Source organism: Protomyctophum parallelum, assembly GCF_964188405.1.
Source record: "Protomyctophum parallelum genome assembly, chromosome: 2".
NCBI classification, from domain to species: Eukaryota; Metazoa; Chordata; class Actinopteri; order Myctophiformes; family Myctophidae; genus Protomyctophum; species Protomyctophum parallelum.
Genome location: NC_139699.1, coordinates 34076816 through 34097859, shown reverse-complemented (window position 1 = coordinate 34097859; position 21044 = coordinate 34076816). Strand labels below are relative to the sequence as shown.

At 44.3% G+C, this 21044-nt stretch overlaps 1 protein-coding gene across 4 annotated transcripts in view; it reads right to left on the bottom strand.

The window, feature by feature from the left end:
• Nucleotides 1-21044, bottom strand: part of LOC310854834 (cell migration-inducing and hyaluronan-binding protein-like) — a 125002-nt gene that overhangs the window by 87130 nt on the left and 16828 nt on the right. For 3 of the 4 annotated variants that reach the window (XM_083759537.1, XM_083759540.1, XM_083759539.1), the window contains exon 2: nucleotides 16849-16947. The exons of the other annotated variant lie outside the window; for it this stretch is intronic. The gene's annotated coding sequence lies outside the window, so the exon portion shown is untranslated. The remainder of the gene's footprint in view (nucleotides 1-16848; nucleotides 16948-21044) is intronic. 4 annotated transcript variants of the gene reach the window in all.

The window sequence follows — 21044 nt, the reverse complement described above, 5'->3', positions numbered from 1 at the left end:
GCTGGTGGGCGGGGCCGATGGCCAGCGGGAGAATCAATGTATAGCAATCTTTAACAACTGGCCACAGTCACATAAACCAGTGGTGCTCAACCAGTGGTCCGGGGACCACCAGCGGGCCTTCCTAGGCGGCATTCCAGGTGATCCCCATGCAGCTTAAATGACAGTCGGTAACCAACTGAACCCCTTATTAGATATTGTAACTCTTGAGACACCTCTCAAGAGTTAAATTGTTGTTAAACATCTGCATTACTTAATTTACAATCTCTCAAACCATACAAACCAAATCCAATCCAACGATAACACAATGTTTTGGGTCTGAGTGGCTAAATGTCATCAAATGGTGGTCCGTGGCTCAAATGGCGAATAAATAATGGACCTTGATATGAAAAAGGTTGAAAACCACCAACACAGAAATACATGCGCACGCACGCACGCACGCACGCACGCACGCACGCACGCACGCACGCACGCATGCTCTCTCTCTCTCTCTCTCTCTCTCTCTCTCTCTCACACCCACACACCCACACACACACACACACACACACACACGATTGGGGCAGAGCTACAACCACAACTCCAGAACCAGATGTTCTGCTTGGCTGATGAAAAGGTGAATGTACAGAAACAGAGCCTCTGGCATTCCACACAAATATGTATGTATGGAAAACACACTGTCAGTCCTATCAATGTGTACACACTCTAATGCTTTGTGACGAGGCATGGCAACCTATTACCTAATAAGATTTACAGGAAATCTGACTTTGAGGATTTGTAATCTTTAAAGGGTTAGTTCAGATTTTTGGACTTAAAAATGAATCTACCGGTATGATGACTAAAACTAAGTCTAAATAATATTGAAAATATAAAATAAAATAAAATAAATAGACTAAAAATAGACTAAAAAAAACTAGTGGAGAAGAGATCCAGTAGAACTAAATGTTAGGGAGGGACTTGTGGAGAAGAGATCCAGTAGAACTAAATGTTAGGGAGTGACTAGTGGAGAAGAGATCCAGTAGAACTAAATGTTAGGGAGGGACTAGTGGAGAAGAGATCCAGTAGAACTAAATGTCAGGGAGGGACTAGTGGAGAAGAGATCCAGTAGAACTAAATGTCAGGGAGGGACTAGTGGAGAAGAGATCCAGTAGAACTAAATGTTAGGGAGGGACTAGTGGAGAAGAGATCCAGTAGAACTAAATGTCAGGGAGGGACTAGTGGAGAAGAGATCCAGTAGAACTAAATGTTAGGGAGGGACTAGTGGAGAAGAGATCCAGTAGAACTAAATGTCAGGGAGGGACTAGTGGAGAAGAGATCCAGTAGACCCCAGGTGTTTTGTATGTGTCTATGGAGTTAACATTACTCTAATAGACCCCCAGGTGTTTTGTATGTGTCTATGGAGTTAACATTACTCTAATAGACCCCCAGGTGTTTTGTATGTGTCTATGGAGTTAACATTACTCTAATAGACCCCCAGGTGTTTTGTATGTGTCTATGGAGTTAACATTACTCTAATAGACCCCCAGGTGTTTTGTATGTGTCTATGGAGTTAACATTACTCTAATAGACCCCCAGGTGTTTTGTATGTGTCTATGGAGTTAACATTACTCTAATAGACCCCCAGGTGTTTTGTATGTGACTATGGAGTTAACATTACTCTAATAGACCCCCAGGTGTTTTGTATGTGTCTATGGAGTTAACATTACTCTAATAGACCCCCAGGTGTTTTGTATGTGTCTATGGAGTTAACATTACTCTAATAGACCCCCAGGTGTTTTGGATGTGTCTATGGAGTTAACATTACTCTAATAGACCCCCAGGTGTTTTGGATGTGTCTATGGAGTTAACATTACTCTAATAGAACCCCAGGTGTTTTGGATGTGTCTATGGAGTTAACACGTGCAGTGCCATGCTTCCCCTCACGTTGCACACGACGTGGAGAGAAAAGCAGTTCCACGAACACGGCATGTTTTGAATCACTCGCCATCGTTTTGAACTCAGACAAGCTGTCGGCATCGATGTCCCTGATCTGTCATTAAAGCGCTGCTGCCCTGAGTTAGCATCGGGTTACTTTGTTGTTGGAGTTTTCTACCTGTTGCACTATGAGGGGACACGAGAGAGGAAATCTGAGATGGGGGGGGGGGGGGGGGGCTCCCAATTCCAAAAGAACACATGGCACGTACAGGCCTGTGGGGAACACGTGCCAACCACAAACACACACATGGGCTGCGGTGGCTCAGGGGTAGAGTGGCTGGATGGTAACTGCAAGGTTGCCAGTTCGAACCCGGGCTTCCCCAGAGTTAGTGTCGAAGAGCTAGAGCAAGACTCTAAACCCCTAATTGCTCCCGATATGCAAGTTGGTGCCTTGCATGGTTTCCGCCGCCATCGGTGTATGAATGTGTGTGTGTGTGTGTGTGTGTGTGTGTGTGTGTGTGTGTGTGTGAATGGGTGAATATAATGCACATCTATGTAAAGCGCCTTGGATAAAGGTGCTTTATAAATACACCATTTACCACACAAACTGCATGCTATAGAGCCATAAATTGATCATAGATCCAAACAGAAAAGTCCTATCTGATTGAATTAAACAACGTCAAACTCACCAACATTGCAGCTGTACGGAAAGCTTGAATTATTCTCTTTGAATCTGTAAAGAGTTTGTTTCATAAAAATCCACCATAAGACATGTTATGAGATACTTCCTGTCTTTGCAGGTGATTATCTTTCTAAGTGTTGGAGTCTGGGACTCTCAACGTACCACCTGTTTAGAAATTGCACATAATGCAGGAGGCAGCAGGACGGTGCTTTACTGAAACACATAATGCAGGAGGCAGCAGGACGGTGCTTTACTGAAACACATAATGCAGGAGGCAGCAGGACGGTGCTTTACTGAAACACATAATGCAGGAGGCAGCAGGACGGTGCTTTACTGAAACACATAATGCAGGAGGCAGCAGGACGGTGCTTTACTGAAAAACATAATGCAGGAGGCAGCAGGACGGTGCTTTACTGAAAGCCAACGTATTAAATTAAGACACTCAAATATTACCTGCAAGGAATGTCTTGACAGAAAGTATAGCTCAACTATCTCGTTCCTGACCGCATCACTGTCGTGACAATAATCACGTTAAACCACACCCTCAAGTGTAATATTGCAATTATACAACAGTTACCCTTAAAACAAAAAAGATCGCTGAAAAAACATATTTTTTTAATGACACACACACACACACAAACGCACACACACACACGAAAGCTAATGTGCCAAAGTGGTAAGAAGCCTGAAAGAGAACTTTAGCAGTGTAACCACCTGCCATGCGTTTTTGAAGGTCACTCCATCCATCCATCCATCCATCCATGCATCCTCGCCCGCACTCATTAAATGTTCTTCCGCTGAGTGCTTCAGGAGTAGTCGACCTCCGCTAAAGTGCAGCGGTTTAGAGATGAAAGGCCACCGGGAGTGGAGTTTAATGGAGCCAGCAGTGCCAAACTACTAAGAGTATCCCTCCAATTAAGGCCATGTCATTTTCTATGATTTGAAATGGAATCGTTTTTTCTCATCCTGCTTCTCTAATAGAGACTCATGAGTTGAAAGATGTGTGGAGGGGTTTTCATAGAAATGCTAAGCAGTACACATGGAGTCATGCCAAGGAAAACATTTTGTCTTTGGCTAGACTTGATCGTTTTTATTGTTTTGAACAACATTTTGGTATTTTTAAAGATTGCAGAATTGTTCCTGTTAGGCTCTAAGTGATTTCTGTCATTTGCCGCCAATTCTGTGCAATTAAAATCGCCAGCCAAAAACAAAAAGTCGTCACTGCAGTTTTGAATAATACACAAAATATCCAAAAATGTCATTCTTTCAATGGCCAAAACAGGAGCATAAACATTAATAAAATTCATTGTCACGTTTTCATATTGAACTTTCACTTTTAAAATATATCCACACATACTTGTGAAGGAGATGTTGACATATTTTCCATTGCTTTCAAATTTTTACCTTTATTACCAGTTTGTTCTTTCTCATTAAGTTTCCTTTTGGCGGGCTTACTAGATAAACATAATCCTCAAAAATGTATTTTTTCTCAGAAACCACAGACATTTGGCCAAAAACCATGTTTTGAACAACTGCTGCAGCTGCAGTCTTCTTTTTTCCCCCTGACTGGCCTACTGGTGTGTTTGATGAACCTGCGTGCTGCTTTTTTCAGCAGACACACTTTCACCTGTTAGCACCTCTTTAACCACATCGTTAGCCTGACGATGCCTGTTAATCTCTTTATTCCCATTTTTCTTTGTCATTTTGCTTTTCTGTAACACCCCGCTGGTCTTTGCTTTTGCACCTTTGGCCACTTTATCTCCAATATCCTCTCGATAATTTTTCTCGTTCTGATCCCCCTGCACAGAACTCTGCCCTTGCGCAACGGGCGAGGTAGACTAAGGCTGCAGTGCCGGTGCGCTCTGTGCGTCTTTTGTTCCAGACAGGCCAGCGCCTCAGTAAATCATCTCAGTAAAACCATTTTAACTGGGGAAACCAACTTCCCATAACGTGACAACTCTTTTGCCAAATCCTCATCCTTAAGGAATGCATTTGAAATTATTATCTTTTTAGCTGGACTAATCAGCGGAAGAACAGGTGTGAATGTGTCGTGGACAACAATCCCATTTTCCAGGAAGATAACAATACCACCGTTCATGCGAGAGGCAGATGAAATCCTACCTCCTCTCCAACAGCATAACTAACCTCCTCGGCTGACACGCCAGCCGTAGTGACAACTTTAATAGCATGTCGGCGTGTCAGGTTCTCAAAATCTTCATGGCCACTAACCACGGACATAATGCCCTGGTTGTGAGCCCCGCTACACTAAAAAACAATTAATCAAAAACAAAAAACATATAGAACAGAAGAGAATAAAGAAAGATAGAGAACTCACTTATACCAACTCGCAAACACTCACTCACGCCCACCCACGCATGCGCTCAGAGAGAGAGAGAGAGAGAGAGAGAGAGAGAGAGAGAGAGAGAGAGAGAGGGAGAGAGAGATTTGATTTGATTTTAAAAGGTCCTTTATTATGCACTGCCAAATAATACAGATCAAAACCAGGATCTTAACCAAATGCCAGTCTTGGATATATAATCACAAAAAGAAAAAAGAAATCACAGGAACAAACCCAACCTTTAAACAGAGAGATTGGGGGGGGAGAGAGAGGGGGGGAGAGAGAGAGAGAGAGAGGTGGAGGAAGGTGAGAGTGAATAAAGTTCTCCCGAAGTGTCATTCATGTCTCCGTTGGAGACAGTCAGTTGGAGTTCTCTCCCTAATTGAGTCAGTTAGCGCTACAGAAGTCTGAAGATCGAGAGCCTCAGTGAACACAGGGAGGCTCAAGGCCTGTCAGGATCAAGTCAGAGCGCTTTGTGAGAACAAGCACGATAACGCAAGCAGTCAGTCAGTCAGTCAGTCAGTCAGTCAGTCAGCCAGCCAGCCAGTCAGCCAGTCAGCCATCATGGCAGCACTCCTTCAGTGAACAAGGCTCGTTGAAGGCAGATAGAACCAGCTGTGGATGATGTGGCACTCAATCTATCACTGGAATTCTGGCCTGTAATTCATTTAGTGTCTCTGATGAAGAGCTCTGCTAATGGAATTAGCGTAGACATAACGCACGCACAAACACTGCCATGCTCACTCACGCACGCGTGCACGCACAGACACACACACACACACACACACACACACACACACACACACATGCACGCGCACACAGCCACGCATGCACGCGCACGCACATGCACACGCCTCCAGCATAATTTGCAGGGTCAGAGATTGAAATTATGAATATTGAATGAACATTCTTCGAACAACAGGCTAATTGGTCAAGGAATTAAGAGCGCTAAGAATACAGCCTTGAGAGAAATAAACATGCAGTCACAAACTAACCACTGTAAGAATTAGACACCGCGCGGCACACCTGGCGTCTACTTAACATGAAGCTCCACTTAATTAGCTTTTTCTTTTTTTTTTTTTCTCCAAAGCCTGAGTCACAGTGGCTGACGAGGTATCGCTTGGCAGAAGCCAATAGTCAGTAAGTTCTACTCTCAGCTTCCTTTCTCTTTTGAGACGGTCAAACCATTTGCAATTCCTTCATTCACAAACATATGGAGTGATTCAAACCTTTAGCCTCATTCTCCCAAGGATCAAAAGCAGCCAAATAAATCCTGGTAGGAGGATCTGGTAGAGGGGGGTGGGGGGGTCGTCTGAAAGAAAGTGATTCAGAACAAACTAAATGAAAGGTAACACCGAACCAGCGTGACAGCTGGAGCCGTGACAGACAGGCTGGATGTAGAGTAGCAGTCTCTCTATCTCTCTCTCTTTCTGTGTGTGTGTGTGTGTGTGTGTGTGTGTGTGTGTGTGTGTGTGTGTGTGTGTGTGTGTGTGTGTGTGTGTGTGTGTGTGTGTGTGTGTGTGTGTGTGTGTGTGTGTGTGTGTGTGTGTGTGTGTGTGTGTGTGACTGATTGACTTACGTGAGAGGGAATTAAAAAATCCTCTACGAGTAACAGAAGATCTACAAAAAGAAACAGCGCTTGTCTCCTCTCCTCTCCTCTCCTCTCGTCTGTCTCGTTTTTCTCAACAGCAGCACTTTACGTCTGTCCTTGCTCTCTTTCTCTCTGCCATGATTCTTTCTCTGTCGCCCTTAAACGCACACGTGGTCCTTAAATCACAGGCTCCCTGCTGTAATGACAGCGTAGAGAGAACGCAGCCTGGTGGGTCTGGGGTTGTCAAAGTGCTACTTGGAGTTCTCAGACTGCTCTCAGACCTGCTCTGCGAGGATCCACTATTATTCAGGCCTGCATGTGGAGTGTCTTTGTCCTCGTGGTCACAGACTGAGTGTCTTTGTCCTCGTGGTCACAGTCAGACTGTCTGAATGTGGAGTGTCTTTGTCCTTGTGGTCACAGACTGTCTGTTATTTCCAGGGAGAGAAAACAAAGTCTGGGGCCGATCGAGTCCACTTCAATTCGGCATACAGTAGCGCAAACATCGCTCACTCTCTGCTGATTTCTGATCGTCTGCACCTTTGTTAAATTGACACACACACACACACACACACACACACACACACACACACGCTCTAATTAATTAGTCTCATGTCCAGCAGCTGTGCCTAGTTTCTCCCGGTGGATCCTGCCGGGAGCTGCCTATGCCAGTTCCAGTCTACAGAAGGTAGTGTCTGTCCGTCTGTGTTCACAGACGATGCAGAATCCGCTCATCAAGGTCAAGTTGAAGAAGCTTTTCCACTGCAGTACTTAAACACTAAACTACTGTGTGTAGTACTTAAAAACTATACTTAGTCAGAGAATATTATAAGGATAATGTCAAATCTGGGAATAAAAGGTGTCTACTAACATATCCCACATTGGTTTCTATTCAACGACCCTAGGGGAATTTTTGACAGCTGCTGAAAGTTGGGGTATCATCAACAACCAATATAAGGCAAAATGTTGTAAATTTCATCATGCTTTAAGTAGCATGTGACATGTCAAACTAGAGGGTTTTCATAATTCTGAATCCATTCCAAGCATTGGTTTTGCACGAAAAACACTCCTTGGGATAAAAACAGCCATAGCCGTCATCACAAATGTGATGAGGTCAGCCCATTTGGGCACATTTGGGCTATGCACTTAACCCATTCAGGACAGGAACCCCTTTTGGTGTTTTAAGCATTGTTATACTTTAGCTGTTGACAAAAAGCAGATCTACAAGCTCACAAGATTGAAGATCTGCTATTTTGTTGAAAAATCTTGAAAATGTGGCACAAATCTAATATTATTTCGGAGCGAATGTTTTTTAACTCAAATCTTTGCTTCTGGGGGGTCCCTGAAACAACATATTTTCAGATGGGGTCGGCGGCCAATAAGGGCCTTTCTCGGCCCCACCCTTCTCCCATTGTTTTTATTGTGTTTAGTTTCCAAGATGGCCGCAGAATCAGGAGGGGGTGGGGTGGAGGTTACTGGGCTGCATTCACAAATTCAAGACACCCGTCTTGCGTTTGTCTTGTTGTGTCTGTGTTTAATGGCTGCTCCAATGCATTTCCAATGGAAGCTCATATAAACGAAAATTTTGTTTGATAGGGGGATGGGGCATATGTCGACCCCGCCCGCTCACCTCCGCCCCAGCCCCTCCTGATTCTGCGGCCATCTTGGAAACTAAACACAATATAAACAATGGGAGAAGGGTGGGGCCGAGAAAGGCCCTTATTACATATATATTTTTGGGAGTCCTTGACAAGAAAATGTTTGAGAACCACTGATATAGAAACATAGGGTTTCTCAGGACATTTGTAGAATCTGGTCTCAGTCCTGATTCTGAATGGGTTAAACAGTAAAGTTAACTAAACCCTACATTACGTTGGCCGAATTCCCAAGGGTTCTACCATGCCCCCGCTGAATGCTAGCTCCTGAATAACGGCGCAATGTTTTTGAAGTGCTTAAACAAAACAGAGAAGCAAAGAGAGAAAAAAGGATAAAAAAGCCACCTAGAGAATTTAAAAGACAAAGTGTTTTGCATATCGTTCAAGTTGTTTGTTGCAAACAGGCAATTACCTGCTGGAAATGAAACCCTGTGTGTTGGTGTATCATGCATTGTGAAAATGGATAATTGCCTGTCTGTCTTGCACACTCAAGCGGTGTCTTTGGGCGTTTGGAATTGAAAAGAACGTTATTGTGTGTGTGTGTGTGTGTGTGTGTGTGTGTGTGTGTGTGTGTGTGTGTGTGTGTGTGTGTGTGTGTGTGTGTGTGTGTGTGTGTGTGTGTGTGTGTGTGAGGGTGTGTGCGCGCGTGTATTGTCCATGGGAAGACAATGCAATACTCTTGTAATGTTTCTGAAGGTTGAAATGCATTGTGGGAAGAAGAGAGACACGGTTGGTTTAATGTCTGTCAGACTGAATGAATGTAAAGGAAGGAAGGAAAGAAGGATGGAAGGAAGGAAGGAAGAATGATTCCCCCCCCCCCCCCCCCCCCCTGTCACAATTACATGGTCTTTTTTTTCACAAGTTCAGTCTTCCTGCATGTTTCTATGGCTTATTGTGCATATTATTCTTATTGCTAATTGCCTTCCTGCTTGGTCCTGCCATATTATTTTTTTATATTACTCCTCCAGATTCTGTCCAAAAACCCCGCAAATCGTTACACAGTATCTCTATAGTCATGTGTTCAAGATGGATCTGTCCGATATTTCATATTACATCCTAATTGGCTAACATTGGCTTTGAAAGTTTGCAGGATTGGCCCGTTTTGAACAAAAAGCCTCAAATCATGAACGCAGCGTGCAATTTACGTGAAATCTTTCACGACTTTCCTACTAGGCTGAGGAATATATCCCACCATTTTAACATTGTCCTGTTATAGCGCCACCAACAGGTGGATTTTTGCTAAACACATTTTTGGGACAAAATGCCTCAAATCATCAATCAAGAAATAGCCTCACGTTGGCCTATTATAGTGCCACCAGGAGGCCACAACCTGACCTGCCCTGGTGGAGACCTATTATTATTATTATATATCGAGTGGTGTTTAAATAAATAAATAAAAGGAACCTGAGGAAGAAAGCCGTGAGATAGAGATCGACAAGAAGAGACTGACCCGAGAGAAGTGAGCACAAAGCTAAAATGTCATGGCAGGAGAGAGTGTGTTTTATGTGGTGAATCAGACTAAATGTCAGCTAAATGCCACCAGCGTCCACCTGGGATCTCTATCTGTCCTCAGGACACACGGTGCGCTCAGGAGTGGACGCTCCCATCCGTCCGCATAGGAAGGGGCTTTCACATGGTCTCTCTCTCTCTCTCTCTCTCTCGCTCTCTGAGAGCAGAGAAGGGGCTTTCACACATGGTGTAGAAGGAGAGAGAGAGAGAAAGAGAGAGAGAGAGAGGGAGAGAGGGAGAGGGAGAGGGAGAGAGACACAGAGAGAGAGAGAGAGAGAGAGAGAGAGAGAGAGAGAGAGAGAGAGAGAGAGAGGGAGAGACAGAGAGAGAGAGAGAGAGAGAGAGAGAGGGGGGAGAGAGAGAGAGAGAATGACAGAGCGTCATAGTGAGAGAACAGAGGAACAATGCCAGGAGACCAGGAGTATAGACCAAGAATCTAGCGATGATCGTCATGACGACTCCAGTGATGCACGCACGCACATACATACATACATACATACATGCATGCACGCACACACACACACGCACACGCACACGCACACGCACACGCACACGCACACGCACACACACACACACACACACACACACACACACACACACACACACACACACACACCGATGTCATCATCACAGGACCAAATCAATGACGGATTGCACACCTGATGATGATCATGATTGTCATGGTTCCACTGATGTGATATCAGGAACAACTAAATGCTTTCACTGATGTGATGTCTGGAACCAGTAAATTGTTTCAGTGGGGTGATGTGATGTCAGGAACTGTCACGGATGCAGACAGAGAGTTGAACCCAAGTGCAAAGTCACAACAACAAGTATAATATACTTTATTATATTATAATAAAGTATTTAATAAAGAATCAGGCATATATATATATATATATCTTACACTGAAGATGCAGGCAGGAATCAGGCAACAGCAAAATGACAATGTAGTCAAAACAGGAAACAAGCAGGACATCAATGACACCAGGTTATGAACTGACAGTGAGTGTTAGCAAAGAGTCCAGTCTTATCCACACTTTTCCTGGGCTGTGTGTGCTCCAGTTCCTGTTGATTTCATTGGATATCATTGGTCATCTGACCAGTTTCATTGGCTTTCATTGGATCAAATCGACAGGATCTGGAGCACACACAGCCCAGGAAAAGTGTGGATAGGCAGCAGGTTGATTAGCAAAGAGTTCACAGGTTGGCTGATGAGAGAGTTGGACACAGGTGTGTATGTGGGACTGCAGTGTGGTGGAAATGAATGTGGGAGTGGCCATGGTGGAGTCACATACTGAGGGAGAGAGATAGACTGTGACAGGAACAACTACATGGTTTCACTGATGTGATGTCAGGAACAACTACATGGTTTCACTGATGTGATGTCAGGAACAACTAAATGGTTTCACTTATGTGATGTCAGGAACCAGTACATGGTTTCACTGATGTGATGTCAGGAACAACTACATGGTTTCACTGATGTGATGTCAGGAACAACTAAATGGTTTCACTGATGTGATGTCAGGAACAACTACATGGTTTCACTGATGTGATGTCAGGAACAACTAAATGGTTTCACTGATGTGATGTCTGGAACAAGTACATGGTTTCACTGATGTGATGTCTGGAACCAGTACATGGTTTCACTGATGTGATGTCTGGAACAAGTACATGGTTTCACTGGGCTGATGTCTGGAACCAGTACATGGTTTCACTGATGTGATGTCAGGAACAACTAAATGGTTTCACTGATGTGATGTCTGGAACAAGTACATGGTTTCACTGATGTGATGTCTGGAACCAGTACATGGTTTCACTGATGTGATGTTTGGAACCAGTACATGGTTTCACTGATGTGATGTCTGGAATCAGTACATGGTTTCACTGATGTGATGTCTGGAACCAGTACATGGTTTCACTGATGTGATGTCTGGAACCAGGTTTCACTGATGTGATGTCTGGAACCAGTACATGGTTTCACTTATGTGATGTCAGGAACAACTAAATGGTTTCACTGATGTGATGTCTGGAACCAGGTTTCACTGATGTGATGTCTGGAACCAGGTTTCACTGATGTGATGTCTGGAACCAGTACATGGTTTCACTTATGTGATGTCAGGAACAACTAAATGGTTTCACTGATGTGATGTCAGGAACAACTAAATGGTTTCACTGATGTGATGTCAGGAACAACTAAATGGTTTCACTGATGTGATGTCAGGAACAACTAAATGGTTTCACTGGACTGATGTAAATGTAATCTCATTACAAGAGTCGCAAGAGGAATGGAAGAAAATGTCTTCCTTCTTTCGGTCAAATCTGCATTCTGAATGAACACATTGACTGCCACGATTGTTTCAGCCTCTGTCCATTCATGTGCCATTAAACTAAGCCTAGCCCATTAAAGGGTATTAAGGGTACCCATTAGGGTACATTACGGGTACCCTTTAGGGTACATTAAGGGTACCCATTAAAGGGTATTTTAAAGTGAATTTGCTGACAAAATGAACTGGTTGGAAGTGTGATGTATTGCTTTAGAAAACACACTCAGATCTCCATCAGAATGTCATGGCCATGAGGCTGAATTGGACTAGATCTTCATCAGACGGTCAATACAACCACGCTGGTTGTATTGGACCAGCGGCAGTAAAAAATGTTTTTCGGAAACATCTGGACGGCACTGCAGTTTATGGAAGAGAGACGGTGTGTGTGTGTGTGTGTGTGTGTGTGTGTGTGTGTGTGTAATATTTGCATATTTGAAGTTGTAATACGCACACACACGCATACACACACACACACACACACACACACACACACACACACACACACACACACACACACACACACACACACACACACACACACACACACCTGCTCTCTTCCATAAAGTGCAGAGGTGTCCAGATGCTACTGTAGCTAAAAAACTATTTCCCTGCCAAGCATGTTATTACATCGACACAGCAGGCTCTGAGCGCAGTAAATACACCCCCCCCCACCCACCCCACCCCCACCACCCCCCACCCCCCTTCTCTATTTCCATACGAACATTCTCTCGACATAATGTGCGTTCTGAATACCTCCATAATGCCCACCGCCGACCGCACTGCTGTCATCTCTCAATGTTATGCTGCGTGCACAGACCTGTCTGCGTGCACAGACCTGTCTGCGTGCACAGACAGGTCTGTGTGCACAGACCTGTCTGCGTGCACAGACCTGTCTGCGTGCACAGACCTGTCTGTGTGCACACAGACCTGTCTGCGTGCACGGACCTGTCTGCGTGCACGGACCTGTCTGTGTGCACACAGACCTGTCTGCGTGCACAGACCTGTCTGTGTGCACACAGACCTGTCTGCGTGCACAGACCTGTCTGTGTGCACACAGACCTGTCTGCGTGCACAGACCTGTCGCCACTCTCACGCAGTGCGGCGGGGCATGGCGATCGGCTGACTGCACGGGGACGATCGAGGAGAAGAAGAGCGTCGACGCACACACTGTATATGCACAGCGAACACACACGCATGCACACACACACACACACGCATGCACGCACGCACGCACACGCCTCGACCAGTTTACAGCCACATTATTTTAATTGTAGCTCATTTGGAATCCTTGCAGCGGCAAGACGTGACACGTTGAGCTGTTGTTCATAAATAAAAGCTTTATAACAAACATCACTTGGCATCACTTGGCATCAGAGGAGTCATCTTGGCATCAGAGTATTAAGTATTTATACAACTGTTCCGGAAACTTTATGAATTATAATGTTACACTGATACCTTGAACTGCCATCCTGTTTTAATGTTCTATGTGTACTATGTGCCTTTTTACTGTGTTTTTATGTTTCATGTTACCTGCCTGTGTTATGCCTTGCAGTAAACCAAATCGCCCCACGGGGACAAACAAATAAATTAACCTGAACCTGATTTCAGAAAGAAAACATCACACCCGTCTGACCCGTGTGAAGTAAGTGGTGCAACTCCGTGTGGGGGTCGATACTATGAATCGCTGGGCGCTCTGATTTAATGGATTAAATAATCCCGGCCCTCAAGGTGTTATAATATGTACAGGTCCATCCCATGTAATTGGAATATTTTGTAAAAGTTAATTGTCTTCCGTAATATAATTCAAAAAGTGAAACTGTCATATATTCTCAATTCATTGTGCATAAAATGAAGTACCGGTATTTAAAACCTTTTTTTCGTTTAATCTGGATGATTATGACATACAGCTCATGAAAATCTAAAACTCCTATCCCAATGAATTAGAATATTTTACGAGACCACTAAAACATTGTTTTTTTAAACGAGAAATATCGACCATATGAAAAGTATATTAATGTATGCAGTTAATACTTGGTCTGGGCTACTTTTGAACAAATCATTTCATCAATGGAGGTTATCAGCCAGTGGCACTGTTGAGGTGTTATGGAAGCCCAGGTTTGCTTTGATAACAGCCGTGAATTAATTTGTATTGTTCAGTCTTATGTCTCACACCTTCCTCTTGACAATAGAACCTAGGTTCTGTGTGGGGTTCAGGTCAGGCCAGTTGGCTGGTCAGTTAAGCACAGTAATACCATGGTCAGTACACCAGTTAAAAATAGTTTTGGCTCTGTGGGCAGGTTTTGTCCTCACCTGTTTTTCTGTCGTAGAACAGCGGAGCAGCATTGTTTGTCCAGCTGAGAGGCTGTCACAGGCATTTAAACATATGTTTTCACTCCTAAAATGTTAATATAAAACGGTATGTGTATGTAAAAAACAAAAGAGAGATTTCCAACTTTACAAGTAATTAAAATCGTGCAATTAAAAACAATATAACATGTTTACAATGTATTAGTTTGTGCTTAATTAAACAGTGCTTTACTGGCCTTGTTATGCGAGCGCACTTGTGAGATGATTTTGGAGCGCATGCGGTGATGCGGCATATGTGATTATGATATTATTAAAAAAAAGGCATAAATGGACTGCACGCCTTTATTTCCAAGTGACAATGACAAGCATACAGCTTGCCTATTTGTAGTAAGTACTAGCAGGCTATAGGCGTAAGGGGCTTAATCATTCACCATTTAAATAAGTGCTTAGAAAAAGCTAGATCATTTTCGGGGGTCGGGAGGACGGGACCGCGGCGTGCGTCGCCAACACATACCAGCACACATGCAAGCAAGCCTTCATCCATATGTTTATGATTCGTTCATCAATGATCAAATCACTACATAAACGTTGATTATGACTGCCTTGACGACATGATAGCCTATCTCTCATGCAGGCATCACTGAGTCACCCACAGGACTTTAATATCACAGCAGTGCGCAGTATCACACCTTCGCCATGCACTGCGCACAAATGGGTAAAATGTATATAGGCCAGCCTACAACTAATTCCATTCATGGCGGGCAGCAAGGCACGGGAGAAACCTTTTTTCCATGGTTTCCATGGTTCCCACAGGTCGTATTTCATGTGTTCAGTCGCAAAAACGAGGGCGAGGCTTGATTTCATAGGGCGTGCTAAGGGCGTGCCAGATAGATTTCAGCCGTCACATTTATTAATGTCAGAACGAACGAGTCCGTAACGATGGAAGTTGGAGATCCATGCCCCACCCGGCTATATGCAAATACCCGTTGTACCCGTGTCAGACATACAGAGAGCATTTATAGATAGATAGACGTCACATGTGGATGGACACTTTGGATGGGAATCGATTGCAGATGAATTAATGTGCAAAAACAAGTCAGAGTTAATTAGGAACAATATGCATAAAATAAGTGGATTTGAGGGTGTGTGTGTGTGTGTGTGTGTGTGTGTGTGTGTGTGTGTGTGTGTGTGTGTGGTTTCTCACCTCGACACCAAATAATAAACTAATAATTGCGTTATCATCCAGGGTGTTTTATCTAATTATAAGGAACAAAACAAACCTGATAACCTCTGGGACACACCGTCCTGTCACATGTGTGTGTGTAAAACAGTCAGATAGCGGATGAGGACATTTGGAACCTGAGCTTATAAACAAGATGCTGATACAACAATACCCTCTGAGTGAGAGAGAGCTTTGTCTGGGTGTCTCTCACCCTTCAGCCCTCTGAGTGAGAGAGAGCTTTGTCTGGGTGTCTCTCACCCTTCAGCCACGTGGGTGGAGCTTCTTTTCCATCCACCAGATGTCTAAAAACCCGGAAAAGACGCTGGCCGACAGCAGAACACGGCCACGGCTGTCAGCTCAGGTCTGGAAACACTGTATCACTCCTCAGTGAGAGAGAGGTGTGTCTGGGTGTCTCTCACTCTTCAGTGAGAGAGAGGTGTGTCTGGGTGTCTCTCACTCTTCAGTGAGAGAGAGGTGTGTCTGGGTGTCTCTCACTCTTCAGTGAGAGAGAGGTGTGTCTGGGTGTCTCTCACTCTTCAGTGAGAGAGAGGTGTGTCTGAGTGTCTCTCACTCTTCACAACCACACACACATTAACACAACACCGTCTGATTGGTGGATGTGTACAACCCGTACGCACAATGATCCTTACAGCCTTACAGATGACACAATGTACGAGGACAAACAGCAAAACAAAGAGAGATAAGAGATCATTTCAGATGAACCCGTATCATTCCCCAGTGGTTACCATAGCAACAAATCTAAGCATATTGATAACCACTACATGATGATTATCTGCTGCCTGACTCACTGACATAACATGTATCTGTATAAGCATATTGATAACCACTACATGATGATTATCTACTGTTGTATCAGAGTGTACGTACAATTTACAATTACAATTTAGGCGTTTAGCAGACGCTCTAACCTCCAGAATGTATGTGTAATACTGTGCTGTGTTGGCATATGTTATCCGCGCCTGCGACTCGACACATCCTCACCCACCACCCCAAGGTTAGATGGAGACTTCTAGAGGCCTTATAGAGATGGTGGCCCTTTAAGATCACAACATTGACTACACCTGCCATTGACGAGCACCTACCGGGAGGACATAGACAGAGCCTCCATCCTATCCAACGACAACAAAATATTCAAAGTTTAGGCTCCGAGAGGCTAAATCTCATCAAACGTTGGTCGGTTGGTCTTGAATGAAAATGAATGAATTAGTTAATCACGAGGACGTCCCACATTAACATACGTGGATGTACTCAAGAACGACACAGGAGTGCAAAGTACCAAAGAACAACTGACCTTGATGTTTGGAGAACCAGGATGACTGGAAGAACTGGTCAGATGTATGGAGAACCAGGATGACTGGAAGCGACGATGGAGGGCTCGTCTGAGGACGACCTAGAGAGAATAAATGGTTGGTTAAAAGGTTGAAACCCACAGTTCTACAGATTCATCTGGATTTATACAAAACGTATGAGTGAATAGAAGAACAGATGAATATACAACAGAATGAGTGAACAGAAGAATGTATGAGTGAACAGAAGAACAGTGTCTCAACAGTATGAGTGAACAGAAGAGCAGTGTCTCAACAGTATGAGTGAATAGAAGAACAGTGTCTCAACATTATGAGTGAACAGAAGAACAGTGTCTCAGCAGTATGAGTGAACAGAAGAACAGTGTCTCAACAGTATGAGTGAACAGAAGAACAGTGTCTCAACAGTAGGAGTGATCAGAAGAAGTGTCTCAACAGTATGAGTGAACAGAAGAACAGTGTCTCAACAGTATGAGTGAACAGAAGAACAGTGTCTCAACAGTATGAGTGAACAGAAGAACAGTGTCTCAACAGTATGAGTGAACAGAAGAACAGTGTCTCAACAGTATGATGAGTGAATAGAAGAACAGTGTCTCAACAGTATGAGTGAACAGAAGAACAGAGTCTCAACAGTATGAGTGAACAGAAGAACAGTGTCTCAACAGTAGAGTGAACAGAAGAACAGTGTCTCAACAGTATGAGTGAACAGAAGAACAGTGTCTCAACAGTATGAGTGAACAGAAGAACAGTGTCTCAACAGTATGAGTGAACAGAAGAACAGTGTCTCAACATTATGAGTGAACAGAAGAACAGTGTCTCAACAGTATGAGTGAACAGAAGAACAGTGTCTCAACAGTATGAGTGAACAGAAGAACAGTGTCTCAACAGTATGAGTGAACAGAAGAACAGTGTCTCAACAGTAGGAGTGAACAGAAGAACAGTGTCTCAACAGTATGAGTGAACAGAAGAACAGTGTCTCAACAGTATGAGTGAACAGAAGAAAAGTGTCTCAACAGTATGATGAGTGAATAGAAGAACAGTGTCTCAACAGTATGAGTGAACAGAAGAACAGAGTCTCAACAGTATGAGTGAACAGAAGAACAGTGCCTCAACAGTAGAGTGAACAGAAGAACAGTGTCTCAACAGTATGAGTGAACAGAAGAACAGTGTCTCAACAGTATGAGTGAACAGAAGAACAGTGTCTCAACAGTATGAGTGAACAGAAGAACAGTGTCTCAACAGTAGGAGTGAACAGAAGAACAGTGTCTCAACAGTATGAGTGAACAGAAGAACAGTGTTTCAACAGTATGAGTGAACAGAAGAACAGTGTCTCAACAGTATGATGAGTGAATAGAAGAACAGTGTCTCAACAGTATGAGTGAACAGAAGAACAGTGTCTCAACAGTATGAGTGAATAGAAAAAACAGAACGCGAGTGCGGATTCCGTCTCAGGTTTGCGCCAAGTGGGCACGGCCCTATCCCCTACTAGTAGTAGGGAGGGGCGGAGCCTACTAGGAAATAGTACGACCACGCATACCGTACTCACATTCTAACACAGCCAGAAAACATCCTTCTGGCAGCCAGCTCAGTAGCCTGCCTCGTTAGTCATTAGACTCCCAACCCACACCTCCTGGTTTCAAGCGTGCGAGTTGCCGCATCGAGCGTTGCGAAGTTCGGTAGAGTCGACTCAGCCCCGTCTGAGTTGTAACCCGATAGGCACAGAATAGTACATTATTAAGCCCCACCCCCAAGGCAGTGCCAACACCGAGCAATATTTCCCACCACAGAGATAAAAAAAAACAGGCCAGTAGGCTAGTAGCGACGCGAAGCTAACTTACAACACGCAACAACCCAAAAGCTCCCGAGCCGAGGGGGCGTGGCCATTTGGCACGAACGAGGGCCGGAATCCAACACTCGCTTATCAGCCAGTTAACAACAGGAAGCAGAATGAGCGGGAGAGAGACACAGAGCTACAGAGAGAGAGAGAGAGAGAGGGGAGATAGCGGGGGGAGAGAGACACAGAGCTACAGAGAGAGAGGAGATAGCGAGGGGAGAGAGACACAGAGCTACAGAGAGAGAGGAGATAGCCGGGTGGGGGGGGGGGGGAAGAGAGGGGGGGACAGAGCTTTACACTGTCCTCCCACATTAGCTCTATCTATTCTGATCTGTTCCCAGCTCTCTCTCTCCCACAGCTAACAGGCTCTCTATCTCTCTCTCTCTCTCTAAATATTGACTCTCTTCCATCGCAGCTTATTAGACTGTCATGGTGATCGATCCCATCCGACTATTCCACTGATTCAATTTGCATTCCAAACTCCCTTTTATTTCTCTCTGCCATCCATCCATCCATCCACCCACCCACCCACCCATCCATCCATCCATCCACCCACCCAACTCTACATGACTGAAATATGACTAAAACCGAATGCAATGTTACTCAAAAGACTAAAATATATATCATCATTTTGCTGCTCTCTGGCCGTTTCCTTCCTCACACACGACATTGACAAGACTCCACCTCTTCCTCCACCCATCCTTTCACCCTCTCCTCTCCTCTCCTATCCCATCCTTCTCTGTCACTTCCTCTCCCACCCTGCCCCTAAGGACGACCCATTCCAGTCAGAACTGCAGACTCACTCTGAATCTAAACTATGGAATGAACTTCCCATTTCAGTCAGAACTGCATCCTCACTCCCAATCTTCCGCCGTAGTGTGAAAACCCACCTCTTCAGACTCCATCTTAGGCCGTATAAAGCACTTGCCGTAACACTTGCTCTAGCCTCGACCTCCTACGTATGCAAAGGCTCAACTTATGCAACATAGATAGCATTTTATGTAGACATAGCACTATATAGTGTATATGCATAGTTCCTTATATAGATATTCCATAATAGATTCATGATGACTTTTATATGTATTTGATGTAGTACCATGTGTTGTTCTTGCTTACTGTAAATCGCTCTGGATTAAGAACGTCTGCCAAATGCTAAATTGTACCCAGAAACAATATCCATTGTCTCAGCTGTAAATCCTCTCTTGCAAAAGAGAAGCACACTGAGATAGACAGACGGACGGACGGACGGACGGACGGACGGGCGGGCGGGCGGGCGGACGGACGGACGGGCGGGCGGAGGGGCGGACAGACGGACAGACAGGAACAAGCAGGAACAGCAGCTCAGCAGAGCGTTCCTCCAGGGGTGAAGCCAGGTGCCAGGATTTAAGGCATTCACTTTCAATCATGGCCATAAAGAGTTCGCTCTAAGTCGAGTCCCCTGAGCAAGCCTGGCAATACGAAGAGGAGAGCAAATCCATCATGTTTGACTGAAAGGAAGGGAAATGGATTCCACTATTGTGAAAGGTTACATCTTGTTGCTGCCGCGGAGAAGAGAGAATATATCATTCTGGAATGGACATCGGCCCACGGGCTCTGGGTTTTTTAAACGCAACGACCAAACCGTCGGGATGAATTACCTGGGACAAGAACAAAGGGAGAATGAGGAGGATTTTTTATATTTTTATATTTAAGATAAAGGTTCAGATACAAGCTTTTTGCATGACAGTAGAGTATTTAAGATAAAGGGTTCAGATACAAGCTTTCTGCATGACAGTAGAGTATTTAAGATAAAGGGTTCAGATACAAGCTTTCTGCATGACAGTAGAGTATTTAAGATAAAGGGTTCAGATACAAGACAGTAGAGTATTTAAGAGAAAGGGTTCAGATACAAGACAGTAGAGTATTTAAGATAAAGGGTTCAGATACAAGACCGTAGAGTATTTCAAGACCCAATCCAAGAACGTTTTCTGTATACTGTGAGTTATGTTACGTATCTGTACAGAGTGTGTAATCTGAGTTATGTATCTATTCTGTACACCAGAGTAAAGTTTGTAATGTGAGTATGTGATGTGAACACACACAGAACATTCCTGCATGATAGCTCATTTTTCATTTTTCTACACGTCAGGTTCCCAAAGAGAAAACCACAAACATTCCCCAAACCTTAACGAGATGCTCCAATAAGCATCGGGGAGAACATGTGAGGGTACCTACCCTAGGGGACACGGGGAGAACATGTGAGGGTACCTACCTTAGGGGACACGGGGAGAACATGTGAGGGTACCTACCATAGGGGACACGGGGAGAAAATGTGAGGGTACCTACCCTAGGGGACACGGGGAGAACATG